Source organism: Gallus gallus, chromosome 1 (assembly GCF_016699485.2).
Source record: "Gallus gallus isolate bGalGal1 chromosome 1, bGalGal1.mat.broiler.GRCg7b, whole genome shotgun sequence".
NCBI classification, from domain to species: Eukaryota; Metazoa; Chordata; class Aves; order Galliformes; family Phasianidae; genus Gallus; species Gallus gallus.
Window position 1 is genome coordinate 91,917,515 of NC_052532.1, and position 21,299 is coordinate 91,938,813.

Genomic DNA, 21,299 nt, shown 5'->3' on the forward strand with positions numbered 1-21,299 from the left:
ACAAACACACAGTGTACCAAAGCTTAAGGTGTAAGAAAAAAATTCTAGGGCTCAAAGTAGATGCAAAGAATGTAAACGTTTGAAATAAGGACTGGAACAGTACATGCTCTAGGAGGAAAAGCTACAGAGAGCCACCTTTGCACAAAGGAAGATGTTGTGCTCAAATTTAATCAAAATTCTCTGGACATAAGAGTTGACTCCACAGCCCTAGTGGCCTGAAAACTAGTTTTCTTAGATAGCGAAATAACATTTTCAAGTTCCAGCTTCCATTTCTTGATACGTCCCCACTTTGCCCCATGAAGAAGAGGAAATTTCCACATGCAGTGTTTTCCCAGGTTTCTCCTCAGGAATTCTTTTAAATTAGGTAAAAGGGTTCCCATCTGTTACTTGGAGCAACACACCTTTTTAAACACCACATGCTGAAATGCAAAAAAAAAAATCATTTTAATTTTAAAGCAGCATTGCCACTTGGAACCTTCACACACATCAAATAAGCTAAAAATGCACTGGAGCAACACGAACATTTTCAGAAAGCCTGGACTCCAGTACAGTTTGCATAAATAAGCTTAGCAGGAGTTGAATAGGCAAAGCTGCACCAGTAATGCTTTAATATCTATTTCACGACAGTGGTGTACAATTTTTCTCCTGAAAAAGGACTGCTGTAGCCTACCTTCCCTTCATAGGTAACATTACACTACATTTTATGCGCCAGTAAAACGCTAAGTAACATTTCCATTACTTTTATAGTGTTTAGCCTATTTATACACAGCATACTTTTAACTTATCAATAGTCATGACTTCCTTATGAGCACAAAGCACAGACATTACACTTTCTGTTGTTGTTTAATAGCTAAATAGGTTCTGACTATCTTAAGTCCTGCCCACTGCCTAGTAAAACTATCGAGCAGCAGAAGCAAAAATAATACAAACACTGTATAATACATATTTGTTCTGTATTTGGAAGACTTTAATTATGTGAGTTGGGTCTTTTTTGACTATAACTTAAATCTTAAAGGTATCTATGATCTAAGTCGCTATTCCAGCCCAGAATAACTTCATTTCTTTAAAGATGAAACTTAATGTGAACACCTAAAGCTCTCCCCTTACTACTACCAGAATATTTCAGCAGAGAACAAGATAACTCAGCTAGCACAGAATACAGCTACATATACACACTTTCTCCAAGAAACACGATACCTGTGCACTACAGTCTTCACTGAATTTATTATTTCTCCACCCTTGCCTTGTGTAAACTCCAGCTTGCTTTGAACCAAAGACCTTTATAGTTTTCAGTCCCTGGAGATGCTGAGAGGTGTTCTCAGCGGAGCAAACTTTCCCAAAGAATTCACACTCTGATTTGAGAGAATTCATTTCTTTAAGCCTTTGGGGAACACTGCAAGTCGCATGTATTTGTTCAAGTCTTTACCTAGCAAGAGCAGAATCCCTCCTAGACTTTGTCAGGTTTGCGCTGATCTTGCAACATCTGGCTGCACATGGCTGTATTGTTCCCATCCATAATACTGTGCATGAAGTAGCTGGAACTTAATCTTTTAAATAACAGTTTTTCATTCCTTTGAAACGGGACTTTAAGACAAACCTTCAGGGAATACCAAATCAATTATATAAAGAATACTTTAAGCAAGAAATAAACGGTCGATTAGTTTATAACAAAAGTATCCAACCAGAAAGTCACAGCGAGGTAAAGCCTGAAAAACTGCAGTGGAATGCCGCGAAGGCATGGGAAACACTTCTAACGTTGACCAAAAGATCACAAAAGGCATTAATAGATACAAAAGGTACCCCAAGTGGCACAAAAACAATTTGATATGTTTAAAATATGAGATGCTATTAATCAGGAGAAAGTTTTTAAAAAGTGAAGACAACAAAAACAAAAAGGCTGCAGAGGAAGGGAAGACATTCCTGTAAGAGCAACCCTTCCATTTCGCACAGCCACAAACATTTCGAGCACCTACATTATAACCGCTCACATAATTAATTCAGCCTAGCAGTCAGAAACAGCAATACTGAGACGGCCACAGTTCAGCAGTCTACGCTTGGCTGCAAGGAAATTTCTCCTGAAGACAGATGCCACCCGGAGGAACAAAACCAGAAAAACAATCCACTGCCTGACCAGAGGCAACGCACGGAGAGATTAGAACTGCAAGGCTCGCCCTCCTCCTGAGACCTGCAGCCTGCGCTCACAGAACAAACCCGCACAGCCAACAGCAGCAGCAATTTTCTGAGCTGAGACAAAGCAAAGCCACACTGTGGCTACAAGACAAGCCAAGGAACAAGCAGAACAGCCTCCCAGAAAAGCTGCACGAAGGAAGCATATGCATCACTGCCAACAGCGAGCACAACCGCAAACACCGTCCCTCAGCAGCCTGGGATCACACACACACGTTTCAGTGCACGCTGGTGACCCAAGAGACGGGAGTTTTACCCACTAACTGATTTACTTATTTATTAAGTGGACTGTCAGTAGCAATTCTGTTTCGGAAGCCCACGTCTTCTGGAAAAAGGCAATGTTGGGCCATGCCTGTAACTCCCTCAGAGAGCTGAGCTTTACACACAAGCAGCCACGAACATGACAGCTTCATTGCCTTTCTACTTACGCCATACATTAACACACATCAAGAAACAAAAAATCTATTCGAAACAGTAATTAGTTCTGTTAATTAAGCTTTCCAAGAACGGACACTGAAGGCATCCATGTGACTTCAGTGTAAAATTGCATTCTGCAGGACTGCTCTCCTCCAGTGTGGGTACTATGCCCAGGAGCAGAGCCAAGGAATGAACACAGTGCTTATGGACTGCGAGTGCCAGGCAGCAGCTCTTAAGTGCAACTCACCTACAGAATACCCCTGACCTCACCAAGGACACTTAAAGTTACTTCAACACATTACAGCAGATGCTCATTTAAATATGTAAGCATTTTAGGAAAACAGAAAAAAATAGCAGAAGAAGCTGGGGGAGTAATCTTTCCTAAAAGTCAGTCACAGGGAACTGCCAAATGGATGCACCTCTAGGCAACAGTTTAGGCCTACAGCTTAAGAAGTACTCTATGCCCAAAACCTTCCCCTGAGAGCCAATCTCCTACAATTTTAATGCTACATGCACATCCAAAGATCAGAGTAATACACTTCCCAGGGACTAAAATGAAGTTTAGGCAGGTAGGTGCATAGGCAGAAGAAAGGACCTAACTTAGAGGGAGTTTGGGTTATGACAGAAGCCCCATCTTCTCTGTACAGACTGCTGCATCACAGTAAGCAGAAAAAGGAACGGATGTAATTCAAATGTAGATTCCATGGCCATCTTTGCTACCGTTCTCACTTTAAGCGTGAAATTCTAATGGAAGGGTTAATACTCGTAACGGTGTAAAATCCTGATCTACGAAAAAAAAGAAAAAAGTTCAACATTCACAACATTAACTTTTGGCATAAGAGACTTGGTTTCAGACCTCCCTCTTTTTAACATGGGGACAAGACATGAAGAAATCCACAGGCAATAATTAGGCACCAATTTTACCCTGATTGTACCTTTAACAAAGCGAGTCCACAAGAGAGAAGAACTATATCTAGATGCCTTTACGGCATCTAGTGCCCCTAGTGCCTCAGTTATTATCTGTGAAAATCCTTCCTGTCTCACAATGACCTACGTAAAACTGAAATATATGGCCTGACTGCAATCCCAGAACAGAGCAGATGAGCTGGAAATAGTTCTGAGTGTACAGTAAGTCTTTAAGAATCTTCACATTCAGACATGCAGCACTAAAAAACTGGAAGGATGGCGAGATCAAATAAACCATAATTGAGCAGGAATAGCTTAGACTGTGTCAGTGAGATGAAAATGAAAATAAGCATCAAAAATTAAGAGCCACAGTTGGTGTGGGTTTTTTGTTGCTTTTTTTTTCCCCTGTTTGTTTTGGAACATATACTTGCTGTTCCTTATCACTTTAAAACAAAGCATCCAGCCTTCAAGAAAACCAGCTCATTGGATCTGACACCAGTAATCTAAATTGGGATGGTTGACTGTACGTTATTGTAATATGGGAGACTCTTCAGACCTTAAAAACACGGTTAAGAACTATTGAGATCAGACAGTCAAGTGACTAGAGGCAAAAGAACCCAAACTGACAAGATTAAGTCAGACCTAGTTTTATCAGTTATGTCTAACGTCTCCAGAACATGATGCCACTGTCTCCATCTCAAACAATAAAAATGTGCGTGGGATGAGGAGGAGGAGGAAAGAATGTTACAGTAAAACATCTGGACCAGGGTCACACAGGGAAAAAAAGCCACCAGAGCTGGAGACAGAAGCCAGCTCTCCCAAGCATGGCAGTCAAGGTGATGAACCTGTCTTAATATTCCTGCTAACACCAAAAACAGGAGCATGTAGAAGGCATTAAAGTGGTAGAGAATTCAGAAAGCTTCCTACAGATCAAAGTGACTGAAGACTTGCTTACTGTTGTCTGGAAACTAAACATTAAGCAGCAGAAAACTATTTGTTTTAACTTAGTAAACTTTACACTTTGCATGATTAGAATAGTTACAGTTCGTAGTAAGGAATGTAGTAAGAAATATTAGCCCTCTGGGAAGGAGGAGATGATGTAATGGACCGTTTATCCTGGACTGACCCTGTGAGAATCTCAGTGACTAGAAGAAACCAACCTCACGTTTCAAAGCTATGGTAAGCAAGCCTTTCCCAAATGACTAAGAGTTCAAAACAAAGACAAACTCGAGAAGTTTCTGGTGGCACCAGTGTGAAAGAAAAATTTCACAGGAAGAAGTTACAGATACAGAAAACCCTTTTAATCTCAGTACCAAGTATGCAATCTGTAGGGCTGAGTCACATATGGCAGCTTGGCACTAGCACCAAGGAGCACTCAAGATACTACAGACATACATTTTCAAGAGCTCCATTTTCTTCTAACAGCAAAGAGACGATCTTAATTTGAACACAGCTCTTGGAAAAAGAACACAAGAATCCCAAACCTGGTTTAACAGTCTCTTTTGGAGGGTTATAGGAGTTTAAGTTTAAAAAAAGAAAAGAAAAACAGCAACAAAAACGGCATCTAGGTTAGAAAGGCACTTGGTTATGGGATAGCCACCTGCTGACAGCACCCTGCGATCTCCCCACTGGATCAGGTATGGCAGCTGCCATTTCAACAGTTGACCCTCCTCTTCCTCCTCCATCCCCGCATTTCCCTATTAGCTTTAGGGACTTTGTGGTCATGAAGTTAACACTGCTCGCTGCTCCAGCTGAATAGGATTCTTTTCTTGGAGGGAATGTTTCTGCTGTATCAACTCAGAGGCAGATGATACCAGAACTGGCAGAAATACACAACCAGTGAAAGAGTAGAGCAGCATCTCTCTAGAAACGTTAGGCTCAAATCCATCTAAATTGTTATCAGAAGACCCACAGTTCCAACCACTCCCACACTCCCATTTTCACAAGAGCAGATCTAACTCTATTTCAGCTGGTTTAAAGATTCATATCTCTACATGCCACATTTCAGTGGTTTTTTGAAGCTATGGAACGGATCTCAGCTGAAATCTGTTTCTGCAAGTGCCAACATGGTGGTGCTTATTTCATGAATAGCAATAGAAGTCTTTTTCATTGTGGAATTCTACCTCCAAGGCTCTAGATACTACAGTTGAAAATTTGCAGCTCAGGTAAGTGGAAAAAAAAAGTGTTTTGAGTAATTAAGACCTATTAATGAAAGGATTTATTATTTCACGGCTTATTTCAAGAAGAATTCAACAGAAAGAAGTGTATCTCTATTATGCATCATAGGGCTCTGAATTGGAATGACCAAACAAAACTCAAAATTCAGGCCATAAGCCTGTTTCACACAGACATATGATGAAAAATTTGCAGTGGTCCTCTTTTGGAGTTTAAATATTGGATAGAGAAACAGAGTTCCACCAAACCAATAATGCTACCCTTTCACATACATGTTATGAGTTCTACAGAACAGAAATGATATAATCTGATGGAATTTAAAAAACACAAGTTCACCACAAGATGAGGGAAAAACACTTGTGTTAGTTTCTAAGTACTCCTTCTAATACTATCTGTCCCTTATGCTTCACTGCACTGGTAACATTTACTGATATGAACGTTCCTCTTCATCTTTCTAGAAATTCCAAGTAGCATTACAATCCTACTACTAAGTTACATGACGAAGACCCACCTACATCAAAAAAATGCCTTCTGTTATGGTACCTACTCTTTTAGGGCTAGTAGCTCACAGGCTGTTGTCACTGGTGGTACGTGAATGACGCCTGGTATACAGCACAATTTCCAACAAAAGCACCTCTATACTAGTGATTGATAATTAACAGTAGTCAGTTGCTTGGATGCAAACCTTGGATGCGATGGCAACATCTCCTCACCCAGTGCTCTGCTCCCAGCAGCTGGGGCAACCATCCTGGCATGGCCAATACCCACATCTCCTATTCAGGACCTGGGAGAGGATCTGCTCCCGGAGTCAGTCTAAGCTCAGCAAACAGAACAGTCCTGCAAGTAGATGGGGAGGCAGGGTTTGTCTAGGATTTGTGAGATGGGGAAGATGACTGCAAGTCCAGCTCCACTACTGAGAATAAGGACATCGGTCAGATGACAACAAGAAAGGCTAGAAGAGAAATGGGTCACAGCAAGGGGGAATGGAATGGCAGAACACTGGAATGCGTCACAGAAATACAGAATAGAGGAGAGGAATGGCAGAACAAAGGTTCATTTGCCGTTCTCAGGCAGCTACAGCCGCTGCCATTAATCACAGCATCCACATGTATCAGATGCACTCCTACTACCTACACAGTATGCTACCAGCACACTTGACATTACGGATTTTGCATAAAATACAGATCAAAACAAACCAAATATACAGTGAAAGTTCATTAAATGCTTCTCACCCACACACTTAGCAGAAAGCTATGTAGGCCAGGTAAAAATGGACAGGGAGGTGAGTTCAACTCCTCTGCAGGGACAGGGAGCGTGTTCCTGTGTGGGTGTACAAAACCTTACTCCCACACAGAGCAAAGAAAAATCTGACTAATTACAATCAACATAACATACCATACAATTTCGTATGCAACTTGATGATAGGAAAAAAAATAAACTTGCCATGAAAAGTCAGATTTCAAGGAAGATTTCCCTTGCTTTGTAATCTACAAAATAAACCAATTCAAGTCACTCTTATTTCTTTAAGTAGCCTTGTTGATGTTTTCTCCAGAATTACCACGATCTAGAATTGCCAAAACAGCATATGCTCACAAAAGGATATACAGCCCATGAGGTAAGGTGCTAGCATGAAGCAGCAGCGCCAAAACCAGAATTAAAATACTATGGCATTTTATTTTAATCATTACCTGTTCAACTGTGTTCCACAAGCTAGCAAAAGCACTTTTCTGTCGGTGAAAATGCAGAATTAGGAGATCAAAAGCAAACATATCAAACCAAGTAGATAACCTTGAAAATGATTTATTTGGGAAGAAGGAGTTGGAAGAAGATGAATTATCAATTCCAGAAAGTGCTTGTCTGTACATTGTAAGGCACACAACTTAGGTATGAATGACGCTATCTCACAGCAATTAGTTTCATCTTCCAGAACTTTGTCATAAAAAATGCCTTTTAAACTATTAGAAATTTCTGTCGAGTATTATAAACTTTAGGTTTAAAGTACAGTGCTTTACGCTAATTTAAGTTTTTGAATACACACACATACTTCTCAGTGATGTTTTTAAGTGTCATCCAACTAAGGAGGGCCTGAAAGGCTTCTTTTCGAGAGCCGTGCACTATGAAGTTCACGTTTAAGCCTTTCTAGGTCTGAACCTTAGCTGGTTCTTAGCTGGTGCTTCTCACCAGAACTCTGGAACAAATAGCTGTCCAAATTATAAACAACAAAAATAGTCCACCAAGGTGGCTCAAGAAGAGATTTCTACACCTTTAAAGTCACATAGCGTGCATTTCCTCATAACACTGATTAAGTCCTGTTTCTTTGTTCCTTTTTGAAACAAACAGGAAGAAATTGTGAACTTCAATGAAATACGCAAGTGTAGCCAGGACACAGAGACAACATGTTAAGAAGAAAAGAAAACATCTGTATTTCCTTCCCATTCTCTTCCACCTGAAATAAATTCTTTGGCTGCAGTTTGTCTTCTTTTCTGGAAGCATTTACACAGTATCTAATGCTATCCACCACCATGACTACCCCTGGGGCTTTTATGAGGGTGGGAACAATCAGTATAAGAATTACTAGGGACATCAAAGAGACAAAACATTTATTGAAGAGGGAAGAGGAAGAGAGAGTGTGAGGTAACGAGGGTCCTACTGTATTTACCTTATGTGCCAAGCATGCGGACAGCAATAAAAACCATGTAGGGAGCAATTTTGGTCAGAGAAAGAACACGGCAGCCTAATGGGAGGCCTTTGTTCTTCAAAAGGGTCTCCTTTTCCCCTTTTGTGCTTCACTTAATTCATGGCATCTGAGCTGCTCTTGAACTTGACAGACAGAGAAGGGGGGGGGGGGGGGGGGGAGGAGGAAAGAGATGGAGAAAAGGGGAGACAGAGACACAAAGAAAGAAAAAAGAAAAAAGGACTTCAAAGAGTTTTCCTTTGAAAATCCACTCGTGCTATATGCATCGCTGAAGGTTTCGGATTCAAAAAAGGGGCAGAAAACATTTCATATAATTTCATCGTGTGGATAAATTGTCCCGTGCTCTTATTAAGAAAGGTAGAAGGAACAGAACAAAAATATAAAAAAAAAACCTATCTGAACTATGGAATATAAACACAATAGAATTACTCCCCCGGGTGCTCTTTATTTATTTTCATGTTAAATCTTATTCTCGATGGATCCCAATACATTTATCAAAATCTTATCAAAAACCATCTGGTTTCCAGCAGCCACCTGAAAGGCACACATTTTCCACACGGCCCCATCAGCATTCGCAGCACAGCGCCCGAACAGCAGCACCAGCAGCAGAGCCAGCGCCATCTGCGGGGCCAGCTCACGGCCCGGGCCTGGGCACAACGCGTGGCCACCAGCTCCTGCGAACCAGGAGCAATGAGGAGCGCTGTGTTAGGGACACGCAGTGCCTAGGATGCGGTGAGTGGAAGAAGAAAAACACGAGGGCATGTACGAAGCAGGCTTCCAAGTTCGGTCCCCTCTGCTTTAAATTGCCTGAGCACGCTCCAACAGCGCTTAATATTAGCGCTCGTAATATATTCGGCTTCTCGCCCTCTTTAAATATCCATGCCATAGGCAATGCTTATATGAAATAATTCGTAACTGCAGCCTGCACTTTTCTCAAGCATCTTTTTTGTTCTCCCTAGGCCGCCTCCTCCCCTCCATACTGCGCAGCAGCTACACGGATGCAATTTATATATTCCTCTGTGGATTTTTATCTCTGATGTATATACTGAAATCGCTTGCCAATAATGTTTGTAATAAAATACCAGATTGCAAAGTGTACCGACACGCGTGTCAATATCACAATAAATTATTAATAGTTAATCACGTGAAGTTAATTCCGTAAAAGATTTCTAATGCACAAGGATCTTAAGCTGTCCCTTATTGACAATTACCCTGTCTCCTTACTGATTTACATACTCTCACAACATACATGCATGCTACTTCTACAGCATACTATCTTCAGACTGCATTACGGATGCTACTTCCTGCAATAGGCCCTCTTGCTAACGCTCTTCTCATCACTTTACTACCCTAACTTGAGATCTTCTCTCCCTCTGAACAAAATAAGGTACCCAAACTCAAATTCTTGAAGCAAATCTCACAACTTAAAACAATTCCCTTCCTTTTTCCTACAGTATCAGAGTCTCCATTTTAAGCACGTCCCCCTTGATGACCCTGCACTGCCCCATTAGACCACGCTAACTGAATAAACATGCACACTAATATACAGTCAAGCAAGTAAGGGCCTAGCAGGCTGCCAGCACCACCACTGACTTAGCAGAGTTCAGCTGTCACTGTGCTTCACAGAGAGGTCTCCTCTCTCACACTGCCACTGCTTTTCAAGGCAGAATTCCATGTTACCACCTCAGAACTCATCCTAATTCCTCAGAAGACTGGATATCTATTTGAAATCTTCTGTATATCAGGGAAAACAATGACACTCAAAGCTACCAAATCTAAGGACTAAGCCAAATTTCTTGCTCAGTTTAGGATCAAACCTCCTAATATCAGACATTTTTACCCCCTTCTCTGCAAAGAGAAAAGGAGCTTTCTACCTTTGTAAAGGACACTGCAGACAAGTTCCAAACACACAGGTAACCTGAGTCTAAAATAAGTGATACCACCTGTAAGGTAAACTGATAAACATCGTGAAAAGGAAATGGTAAAAATATAGCTTCTTTATATTCAGCTTGCTTCCTATGATTACCAGTTTTGTTTCATGAAGTCATTCTGCTTTAAAAAGTGATCTGGGGGAAGTCCACCACGGAGCTACAGAACCTGCCCTATTAAGTCCACTTTGCAAGCGAGGCAATGTATTACAGATTACACATACCCAGCAGAAGCAAAAAGAATGGAAGGGCTTCCAGAGCAATGTAAGTAACTCACTGAAGACAGAAAATTTGCACAGCAGTGCCCTTTAGTATTATTTACACTTACACAACACTTTGAATACTGACAGTGTTACACCCAGACGAAGCAGACAGCACTGGAATACTTATAGCGTACTAAATACAGAAATCTGAAGTATTTGAGGCTATAACTAAAGGAGCTTTGGGCAACAGTAGAGGCATAGAATCCAAAGTTTCTACTGCCTTCTCTCATAACTAGTTTGCTCCCACACTTCTTTCTTTGCAAACAAAGTTTATCTTTGCCACCCAAATATCTCACACATTCCAAAGAGAACTGCAATCACAGGCGTTTAAGCTCCTACAGCTGGCGAAGAAAATATGTTTTCAACTACAGGGACTTCTGTCCTGCCCAACTTAAATGGATCATTCTGTGAACACTGGCTTGTCTACTAAATTTTCATATATTATGTTGGACCGAATCTTTTCCTGCGCCGGATATTCTTAAGGATAGCTTTAATAACGTTAACTCTTAAATGTCTGTAACATGAGTCCATCTCCCTCTCGGAGCACTCCCCTGGGATCTCTCTCTTCTCCTTACCTACTTTCATGGAACCTGCAGAACGTTTTTTAACTACACCTGCCTTTCTGTCAGATTGGTTGAAAACTACAAAGATTTCAGAAAAGCAATCGGGTACAGGAAACAGACACTACTAAAGAGAGAGATAATAAATACCTCCTTAATGCAGTAGAAGATCTGATTTGTATACCTTGTTTCATCTTTCTTAAGCCAGTGGTCCTGAAAAACAACGTCTGACAAATCTCAGCTAAAAGCCGGATGAAGAACCTTTCAAGTATACAGAGAGAAAATAAGCAACAGACAACCAACACCTATCGTGACACTACTGAGATACAGAACGGGCAAAAAAAGCTTCAGCAGGTTGGTCCTACATTATTTTTTCATGCACACAAGGTGCTAAGTACATCTTCTGAATACTTGTGCAGTACACCTAACACTTAACATTTAGGGCAACAAGCAGTGCGGTCATACCCTGTACTTGAATCAGTCATCAAGGAATAGCATATAAAGCAAACCAAATAAAGAATACTGCATTAATCCCAAACACAGAGCATTAAAACAAGTCATTCGTCATGACACTGACTGGAGGCAGCAGTGGTAATATTTTAAAGTTAAAAAGAAGTCTCATCGTTTATTTTCTTAGTGCAGCTTCCAGGCGAAAGCCCACTTAGCTTTCATACACAGAATATGTATATTGTATAAATCACTTCTGTAGAGTCTTCCTCCTCCTGTGATGTGCACAGCAGTCACCCTTCTCCTTACAGGCATTCTATTCTCTCAGTGACTGTGCGAATTATGCATTTCCTCTCAAATTATTTCCTTCTCTTCACTGCCTATATCTGTTGGGCATCCTTCAGAGAACATCTCCAGAAACCGTGTTACCAAAACCAGCTAATTGCTCTGGTATTTGGGGTTTAAAATACAGACTTAAGGACTATCCCAGGCCTACAGTAAAAGCAAGCAACAAAGCTCCCCACCCACACAACCATAAGAGCCCTATGTTCTTATTCTCCTTTTAAGCTTCTGAGACCCTTTACCAGTCGAGCCAAACTATGAACTCTGGACTTAAGGAAGTCTACAGAAATCAAACCAGAACTGTAAGCAATTAGGCAGATATTTTTTTTCATTCCAAAGATACTTTACCAACATTGGGTTGCTCCTCCACTTCTTCTAAGTTTCCACTAAGATTTGTCAGTTCAAAAGTCAGTAGGAAAACAGTGCTGTCTGACAAGCAGTCAACAGCTACTTCCATCCTTGCAACCTTTTTCAGAAGGAATGGCTCTGAGAGAAGGAAATGCTGCCTGGGCAGCTTTTCTTAGATGGACCTTCTTACAGACTTGCTACTGACACTGAGGATGCAGAAGTCCACAGGGCAGCTGCTGTATCAGTGTTCCCTGCACTCAGGGCCACCAACTCAAGGTCTGTGGGCTGGAAGGCCTCCACTGTTTTGGCTTCTCCATCCGTCTGATACCAGAGACTTTAACTATTTCGTTAGCATTCAAAGCATAGGCCCCTTGGTGTAAACATTGCAGGGAGGCACCAAAGAGCAATAGATGTACCTGAACATTGGTACCATGTATGGGCAAACTGAGAGAGCAACAAAGACCACTTGCAAGAGTCCCTTAATTAAACAGCGCATGCAAAATGACAGAATATGTACAACAATTCTGGAAATAGAGGGAAACTTTGTGGAAACAGCATGAATATTCACATGTTAAATGTATATAATGAGGGTGATATAGCTCTGGTGCATGTATACTGTATGGAGAGATTCCCATGTAGCCAGTGCTACACTAAAACCAATGTCAGCTTTCAAAACTATTGCTTAATTTGGAGTTTTCTTGGTTACAATTTTCTGTAACACCTCTCCCATAGCAGCTGTTGGAACAGTGAAGATGGGTATGTTCTGCTTATAGAAACACAGGATTAGATAGCACTTCTGTCCTCAAAACAAGGCAAGGCTTGGCCATGCACAGGACAACCTGTCAAGTAGCCTCAAACTCAGCCAAGTTTACTTCAGCTTTCTGTATCTGATAAAACAGAAAAACAAGGAACCAGCTTCCTTATCACAAACAGTCAAATCAAGCTTATAAAAACAGCTGCCTTGAGACTTATGGCTCCAGTGCAATCCAGAAGCTTCAGTTAAACAGTAAAAAAATTGCTTTACTGTGCATTGATAACAGTTGTTTTTTGGGGTTTTTTTTGTACCAAGAGAAATATGTATCCCTGATACCTCCTTTAAAATTACAAGAGTCTACCTACCTCTTGTCTTGACACCACACAAATTCCATGGCAACTAAAAACACCCTTCTTGTTTGTTTTAGAGAAGCCAGGAGACTAGAAGGAAACTAGAGTAGGGGGAAGGACTTCCCTCACGTCAGGGCTTTGCGCACCATTCGTGGCTGGGTATTTAAACAAAGACTGACTCATTTCCTCTCAGTTTATTCAATCTTGTCTCACTATACTGAATCGGCAAGAGCGGACATTTGACGTCACCTTCATTTTAACAGCAACTGATTAAAATATCACAGATACGCGATCAGTGCTTCACAAAAGCAGCAGCACATACCAGGCAGTACATGAATGCCACCTAAGAAGAGTGTTCTAAGTCCTTCTGACAATGGATTGCCTTCTGCAGTGCACTGTTAGTGACTTACCCATCCACGTATATTTAACGATTTTGGTTGATAATGAAGGATGCTTTTAAAAGCATTCACTATTAATTCCTTCAAAAAAGCACACCAGTACAATCGCTTTTCTCTCTGGTATGTCATCTCTTTTTCAGGAGGCTGATGTAATGCATGTAATGCAGAGTCAAAGCTCTCTTAGTAGCCATGCTTTTTATTCCTACTAGTTCTTATCACTGAGAATTCAAAATAAGATTAAAGTAATCACTGCTAGATTACTACATCTGTGATCTTTAAGTGCTACGAGCTCCTAAATAGCCAAAAGAACTATGAAATGCTAACTGCACACCACAATGCAGATACATGACAGCAATCAGATGACCAAAAGCTGAAGAGACAGTGCAATAAAAGCCAAATGCCACAAAGGGCTATTGCAGCTTGAATAACGCCCTGTGAAAACTACAAAATGAATATTGACTAACAAAGACCGAGGACTCAAAAATCAGCATCTAAAAAATTAAATTCAAGACATTTGCTGTTTCTTTGGTGGGAAAAGTACAGGAAAACACCTTTGTGTATGGAGCCATACACGGTTAGAAATGCCTTTTATCACTGGGACAGTGATAGGGATTACCTGAGTGATACTAATTACTTAGGGCATACCAATATTTTACTTCCTAATCAACTCTTACCTTACTGCTCCTATTTCATTTTCTGTCTTGCTTTGTTATGGAACCTAGCATTTCAAACTTCTCCTTGCTGTGCCAACACGTCACATAGGTGCCAAAACAGTACTGCTGCTCCATTTAATGCATATTTTGTATCTTATTTCTTTGTCTTCCAGTTAACAGCTTCGTATTTACCACATTGAATTGGTTTTCTCATTTCCTAGCTCACTTACCAACAATACCCCAAACCTTTCACAGCAACTGCATTATGTATATGAAATAGCTGCAGCTGAATATGTGCAAAGTAAATGCGTGTATCTGTAACGCAGCAAAGAACCAGCAACACCTCAGGGGTGGAATTTTGTTCAAGGAAAAAATCCTGCTAGTGCTTATGAAACAAACCCCCTCAGGGGATTTCCGTCGAGACAAAATTATCCCTACATAACAGGAAAATTAAAATTTGGTGGTGACGGCTAGATGCTAAGAGCTGTGATACTCCTATAATGGGCCTTGCCTCTCAGTTGCCGACCCCAAAATCAAAGCTCAGAGACCCGGAAGCCTCTGACACAGAAAGCAGAAAGACAACGCTGAGATCAGTGGTTTACTATGATACTCTAAAAGGCTGAATTTTCCACCTTCCAGCAAATTTCCAGAAGTGCACCAAATGTCTGATTTGGAAAAGAAAAAAACAACTTCTCATGCCTAGTACTGCTATTCTTTCACTCACCTATCAAATTTCATCAGAATCCTCATAACCAGGCGTGCTGGTCTCCTTAGTCTACATGCAAATATAAGTTTTTAACTATGAATGAGTTGTGACATCATTCCTAGACCCTCTCGTTACTTTTACGACGTCATTAAACTGATTTGAAATACCACAGTTGAAAATATATTATCTTTCGGGTGAAAAGCAACCATGAACCTTATAGTAATGAACTAGACCTGCTAGCTTCACAGTGCTGAAGGATGCTGAAGCTGAATTTCACACTGACAGGCTTCCCATTCTGAACAGAAAGTAATCAGAACTGGACAACTTGATAAAAGGAAAATTCTTTACCTTGCCATTAAATAGCACATTAAGATATTTATCGTACAGGGCCAAGCAGTCTTTCTCCAGAATGGCAGCTACTCCAACAAAGCGCACAAGTTCAGAAATAACATTAATTTAGGTTCCTTCACATTTCAGTATTAGGAGTAGCCTTGATACGGCGCAGCAGGCACCGAGAGGTTGATCCTCAGAAAGAAATTTCAGAAGTGCCCAATCATTTCTCAACATGTGTCAATTCAGCTTTGTCTCAAATTGAAGTCTGCCATACTGATAGACCCCTCTAATGAGAAGAGGGCATTCTTCCAGAGTTAACTTCACATTCTTGATTTCAGAAAGGCAGAGGATGTCTCTGAATCGCTTCCATCTGAAAAGCAACCAAACTGCCTTCATCTGAAAACTCCGGAAAGGTTGTTCCCAACTACTGTTTTAAGTATCAGAATGCTTCATTTCAAAGCAAAAGCTCATGAAAATCTGCTTCTACTGCAAGTTTAACTTCTGGCACCCAACTGCAGCTCTGCATCGTGTTGTCAGTTTACAGTCCCAAGTTGTAATACATTTACAGACTGCCTTTTCCTACAGAGACTTGGAAAGGGCAAAACCTTTCTTGCTAGGCCACTGTAAATACAAAACAGGCTTTTATTACTCTTAACTTAGACCACCTTCGTAACTCCTAGGACATTACAGTGAGCAGAATCAAACATATCAGTGCTACAAGCAATCTGGCTAGCACGTTCTTCGCACTGAGTCTCTGTAGCAGTACCACGTACCCTTACCTGCCCAACCCATGCCAGGAGAACTTGTGCATCTACAAGTGACACAAGGCATCGTGCAACACCTCGTCTCAACTCTCCTTTCAAAACACTTCTCACTCCCACAGTTAAGTAGAAGACATATTAATGTTGTTGCTCAAGTCATTAAAATAGTATACTTAGTAAAAATGTCTGTACACGTGTAGTCCATCACCTGCCTTAACTGCTCAACAACTCACCACGTAAAAAAAATCAGACTTGTCTAACAGAAGCACCACATCCCAATGTTGCAGTTCAAGGGAAACTCATCTGTCCCGGGGAACGTGACACAAGTATCCTGTAGCTGGAAGCACACGTTGCCTCTGCTTTTTAGAGGGGAAAAAAAATGCATTTCAGGCATCAATTTAGCCCAGGTGTTCTGATCTAGCCCTGTTGCTGTCCCTCCATGGCCATACGTAAACCAGTCAACAACTCATAGCTAATAAGTGAGGTCAGGAGTTAGTTGCTTCAGGTTGAGTTTTTACTCGATGATCCTGCGAGCCTGGGTGGTTAACTCTCCCAGATCCCCAAGAAATGAGAATGAAGAAAAAACTACCAATGCTCCTAGTAGAAACATTGTACTGTCAAAAGAAAACAACTGAAATCTAGCAATACATATCTCACTTAAGCTTTTTATTCACGGGCTGGGGCGGAGTGCTATTGTGAAGCCACTGCTCTGTGGTGAGCACCCCGCAGCCTCTAGGCATGGCTTTATGTTTGCATTCTATTTGCATTGCTTTCACACCCACAAAGCAAGAAATCTCACCGAAAAGATAGTTAAAACTAATTAACAGCGGCAGCGTTACCAAAAATAAGTGGAGACATGGGAAAACAGGCAAGCAACACTGAAAGGCAAAGAAGCAGATTGCGACAACCGAGCCACGCTTGCGTCACAGAGAACAAACCGCAGAGGAAAGTCAGGGGAGGAATTACATTTCTATGATAAAAATGGGGGGTTGAACATGAGAGAAAAATGGGAGGAAAGCTGGGTAAGGTTTCATTCATACAAGCAAAAAAAAAAATCCGTCTCTATTCTTTCCTTTTTGAAATACCATAAAGAAAGAAATGCTCCAGCTGTTAATTTTAAGATAGCTTTGCTTCTTTCTTCTTTTTGAAACTTGAAAAGTGATTTCAAACCAGTTCTTACGGTTTCCACCCCTCATTAGGAAATTGTGATCACACAGCTAAAAGCACTGACACCTGGATGAACTAAACTGCTCGCCAGCGTTACAGCAGGAAGAAAGGGAGAGGGGAATTCATCAATTGCACTGCTGAATATGAGTTCATTTAGATAGAAAAAATGCGCATCTTATTGAATGAAAGCAGTATGAGAAGAAAAAGCCTCTGCGGTGGCACATCATCTCAGTATTTAAACAACCAAGTGTTCAGGGTGTCTCTTTTGAATATAAAAAAGCAACACATCCAACATTGCTTCTCTGGCAAAGGTTTGGGAAATGAAAATATCAGACGTGCACGTTCTTCCTAGCAGGTCTGCAGGTTTCCTCTCTAGTGCAGGTAACGCACAAATTAAAACACAACACCACTACCTGAGTTCAGCCGGCTGAGCTGAATAGTCTCTACATTTGATTTCATTCTAGATTAAAGAACAGAACTACCGTAACAGACGCGTACCTAGCAAAACATAATGGTAACAGGAATTCCTTCAGCTTGAAAAAGACGTGCCGCGATCACAAAGCTCTACACACTCAGAACTGAAATCATCCTTAGAAATCACACATGAAACCTCGTGATTCTCGCTGAGACCAATAGCGTTTCCAGAAATGCCCTTTTCTCTGCAGGAAGCTCTGTGGACAACTGTTTAAAGATACCATTTCAAGGATACTTCTCACTCCAGTCTGACTAGATAATCAGGCTCGTATGTTTATCCTCCCTATCCCATAGTTAATTTTTTCTGCCTACATATGAAGTACCCTATTTACTGTCAACAGCTTTATTTTTTCCTACGCATTCAATGCTATCTAAGAAGCTGATGGATGATAAACAGAGGCCAATGCAAACACCACAGACCTGGGCAGCCAAATGCCAATCTCTGCCTAAAATCTTGAGGTTGCTCTGCTTGAGCACTGCTCTTACTTGCTTTTTTTTTTTAATTGTATACATTAACAGCTAATTGAAAGGGAAAAAGAACTAAAGAATAAGTCCACCGACTCTCAGATTTCTTCTTCACACTGACTTTTCTCTCAAGAAGTATTTATTCCAAAAACACTTTGCAATTACAACAAAGCAAGTATCTCTCCATACCTGCATGCGTGAGGTTCTCCCACACAATACACTGTTATTGGCCGAAGCGTATGTGGAGCATTCTTTCCCTGCTTTCTATTTCTCCTGCTCCCTTAGATTTCAATGAAGACTTCTTGATAACTTGCTCCTCTGCCCTTGTGCTTCTCCCCTCACCTTTTCCTCCACCCATAACACTGCAGCAGAAGTATGTGCGTGCGTTTGGTGAGGAAGGAGAACCTTAAGCAAGATGTTAAAAAAAAAAGTGCCTAAAAATATGTCCTTCCCCAAGCCTCAAAACCCAGAATTAACTAGAAAAAGCAGAAACAAACCATCAAGCTTAATCATAAAAGCCACGGTTAGATTACTGAAATTAATCTTCCCTTCCGTTTACTACAGAGGGGACCCACACTTCCCAGCAAATGCAATGTGCTTTAAAAACTGGATCACCTAGCATTATCAAACAGAGCCACCTGACATGGCCATCGCCCTACGTGAGGCCAATTCCAGTGGCTTTTATTTGCAATAGTACTGATCATAGACTAATCACGGAAAGTCCACAGTAGTAGTTGTGCGTGGGAATCTGGATACGCAGAGAGCCTTGTTCTGGGCTTCTTTATGGAACAGATGTCTGACTTAAGGACTTTAGCCATCATCTACTCTGACTGCAGTGGGAGACTCAGTAGGGACATCTCAGTAGGTTTCACGTTAGTTAAGAATACACTCAAAGCTCTTGAAAAATAAATACAAGCAAGTTAACTGTGAATTTCTTCCAGGTTTATAAAGATATCTTTGTCAAATTTTCTCCTGTTAACCACATATATATTTACTTCTAAGGTATCATTTGTGCGTGCCAATGAGCACGGCATTTCCCAAGCTTTACATTAGTTTTCTAAAGAGAAGTTCTGGACTCAGAACATGATTTATTCTAAGGCAGTTTCTGTAACAGTCTGGAAATCCCCAAGGGCTACATCACCATCACCTTTTCTTTCTATTTGAGTGTGATATTAGAAAGGCTTGCTTCTTCAGGTTTTTGCCTTAGGTGCAGTACCTTCTGCTGTGCTTTGGGCAAAAAACAAGATGCATGGGAACGCAGTACTTCAACAGCTAGCAGTGTATTTGTTTCAGGGAAATCACGACTTCATGCCAAAAGGACAGGCATCTGATAAAGAATGTCCTTTTTCTGCAGAAAAGGCACCTTGCACGCAAATCTACAAACGCAGTGGATGCTAAAAACAGGCACGGCAATTTCCTAAACTGATGATTCATTATCTGTAATTTAATGATTACTGCTGAAACATGTTTCATCTTAATATCAATTCCTTTAACATCAATATAGCAAGCAAGAAGAAACAATAACTGAGGTCACCAGGAAAACATCCTCGTGAAGCATGGATGCTGGCAGCTAACAGCGAGTCAGAAAGTAGAACCATGCTATCACATCTGATGATTAAACTCAAAGAACATCAAAGAACGCTCTGGCAGTAATACATGAAATGAGGAAATGTTGGTTGGCTTTTTGTTTTGGTTTTTTCTTTTTCTGCTTCCCCAACAATGAAAAAAAGGTATTTGTATTGTCATAGCACTTCTAGCAAGTTGATATTAAAAAGGAGATTTCATGCCAATGTCGGCTGTTTAATCAGATAAAAAAGGCTTTCCTATTTCCCATTGTATAGATCAAGTTGGCTACGGGAGCCACACAGAGCTTTGAGCAGCACATTTTTCCATGAGGGCTGTATCGTTTGATCATAGCAAAGCACAAGGGCTGCTGGGTAATCTGAATGAGAGCTGAAAAAAAGTGAGCCAGGCAGCCTGCTGAGGCCAGGAAACCATGTCAGGATAACCATGTCATCCTGGCATCCCACAGCACTTCCCAAGCAGTCCGAGGGGTAGGGAGGACCCTTCATCTCTATGCACAAACTCATGGACATTCTCTCAAGGCTCCCAATTAACACTGTATGTGTTTGTCAGAACTCATCAATAGCAGCTTTGAAATGTGCTTGTTACAGCCAGCTTCTCTGCACTAAGGAAGATTCTCGATTGCCTGTGCAACATCAAATTTCAAATCTTTCCTACTCTGTAAGGTTACACACCGAATTTTCGAGATAGGCCTTTGCAAAGCACGTAGCAATTTATGAAGCCAATAAATGCCTCTAAAGACAGAGGTTTTATTATGAGAAAACAGGGCACTTCTGAAGGGGTGTCTGCGCTGTTGTTCACAGCTTTCCCCAGCAGACTGGAAGCAGCAGAGGACCTGTGGGTAAGGTCACCTGCTATTCAGAACCATGACAGATGGACATGTTGATAGGTTAATAGGTCAGGCGGGACCCCCAAGCAGGACTGAGTTTAGAAACTCAGCTTTCTGAGTTTAGAAACTCGGCATAGTCCCTGAGACAACACCTCCCTGATATCTGCAGCCTTCTAACCTTTCCATGGTAGCAAGCAGCCCCTCAATCAATACTTTGCTTTCTTTTGTTAACTCCCCTTTCATACATCCCAACTCTGACCCAAATTTGTCTCTGGGCTGTGAAGCAGGCAAAGTAACCTAAACGAGCACGTTCGCTCTTCACACCCAAATTCTTTCAGAGCTGCTGATCCAAAGAAAAAGCCTTCAGAGCTGCAGCCAAAAGTACCGGATCACCACCAGTAGCCAGAGCCCCTGAGCAATCCGATTTAAAGCACTCTTAGCTGCTGAGTCATGAAATGCAAGCTAATTACTCATCCATACTTCCACCAACATTACCACTCTCTTTCGTGGAATACCAGCGCTAGTACTAACTTACAAGACTGCTTATACAAAGTCTA

At 41.1% G+C, this 21,299-nt stretch overlaps 1 protein-coding gene across 14 annotated transcripts in view; it reads right to left on the reverse strand.

The window, feature by feature from the left end:
• Positions 1–21,299, reverse strand: part of POU2F1 (POU class 2 homeobox 1) — a 121,827-nt gene that overhangs the window by 85,004 nt on the left and 15,524 nt on the right. The window lies entirely within an intron of this gene.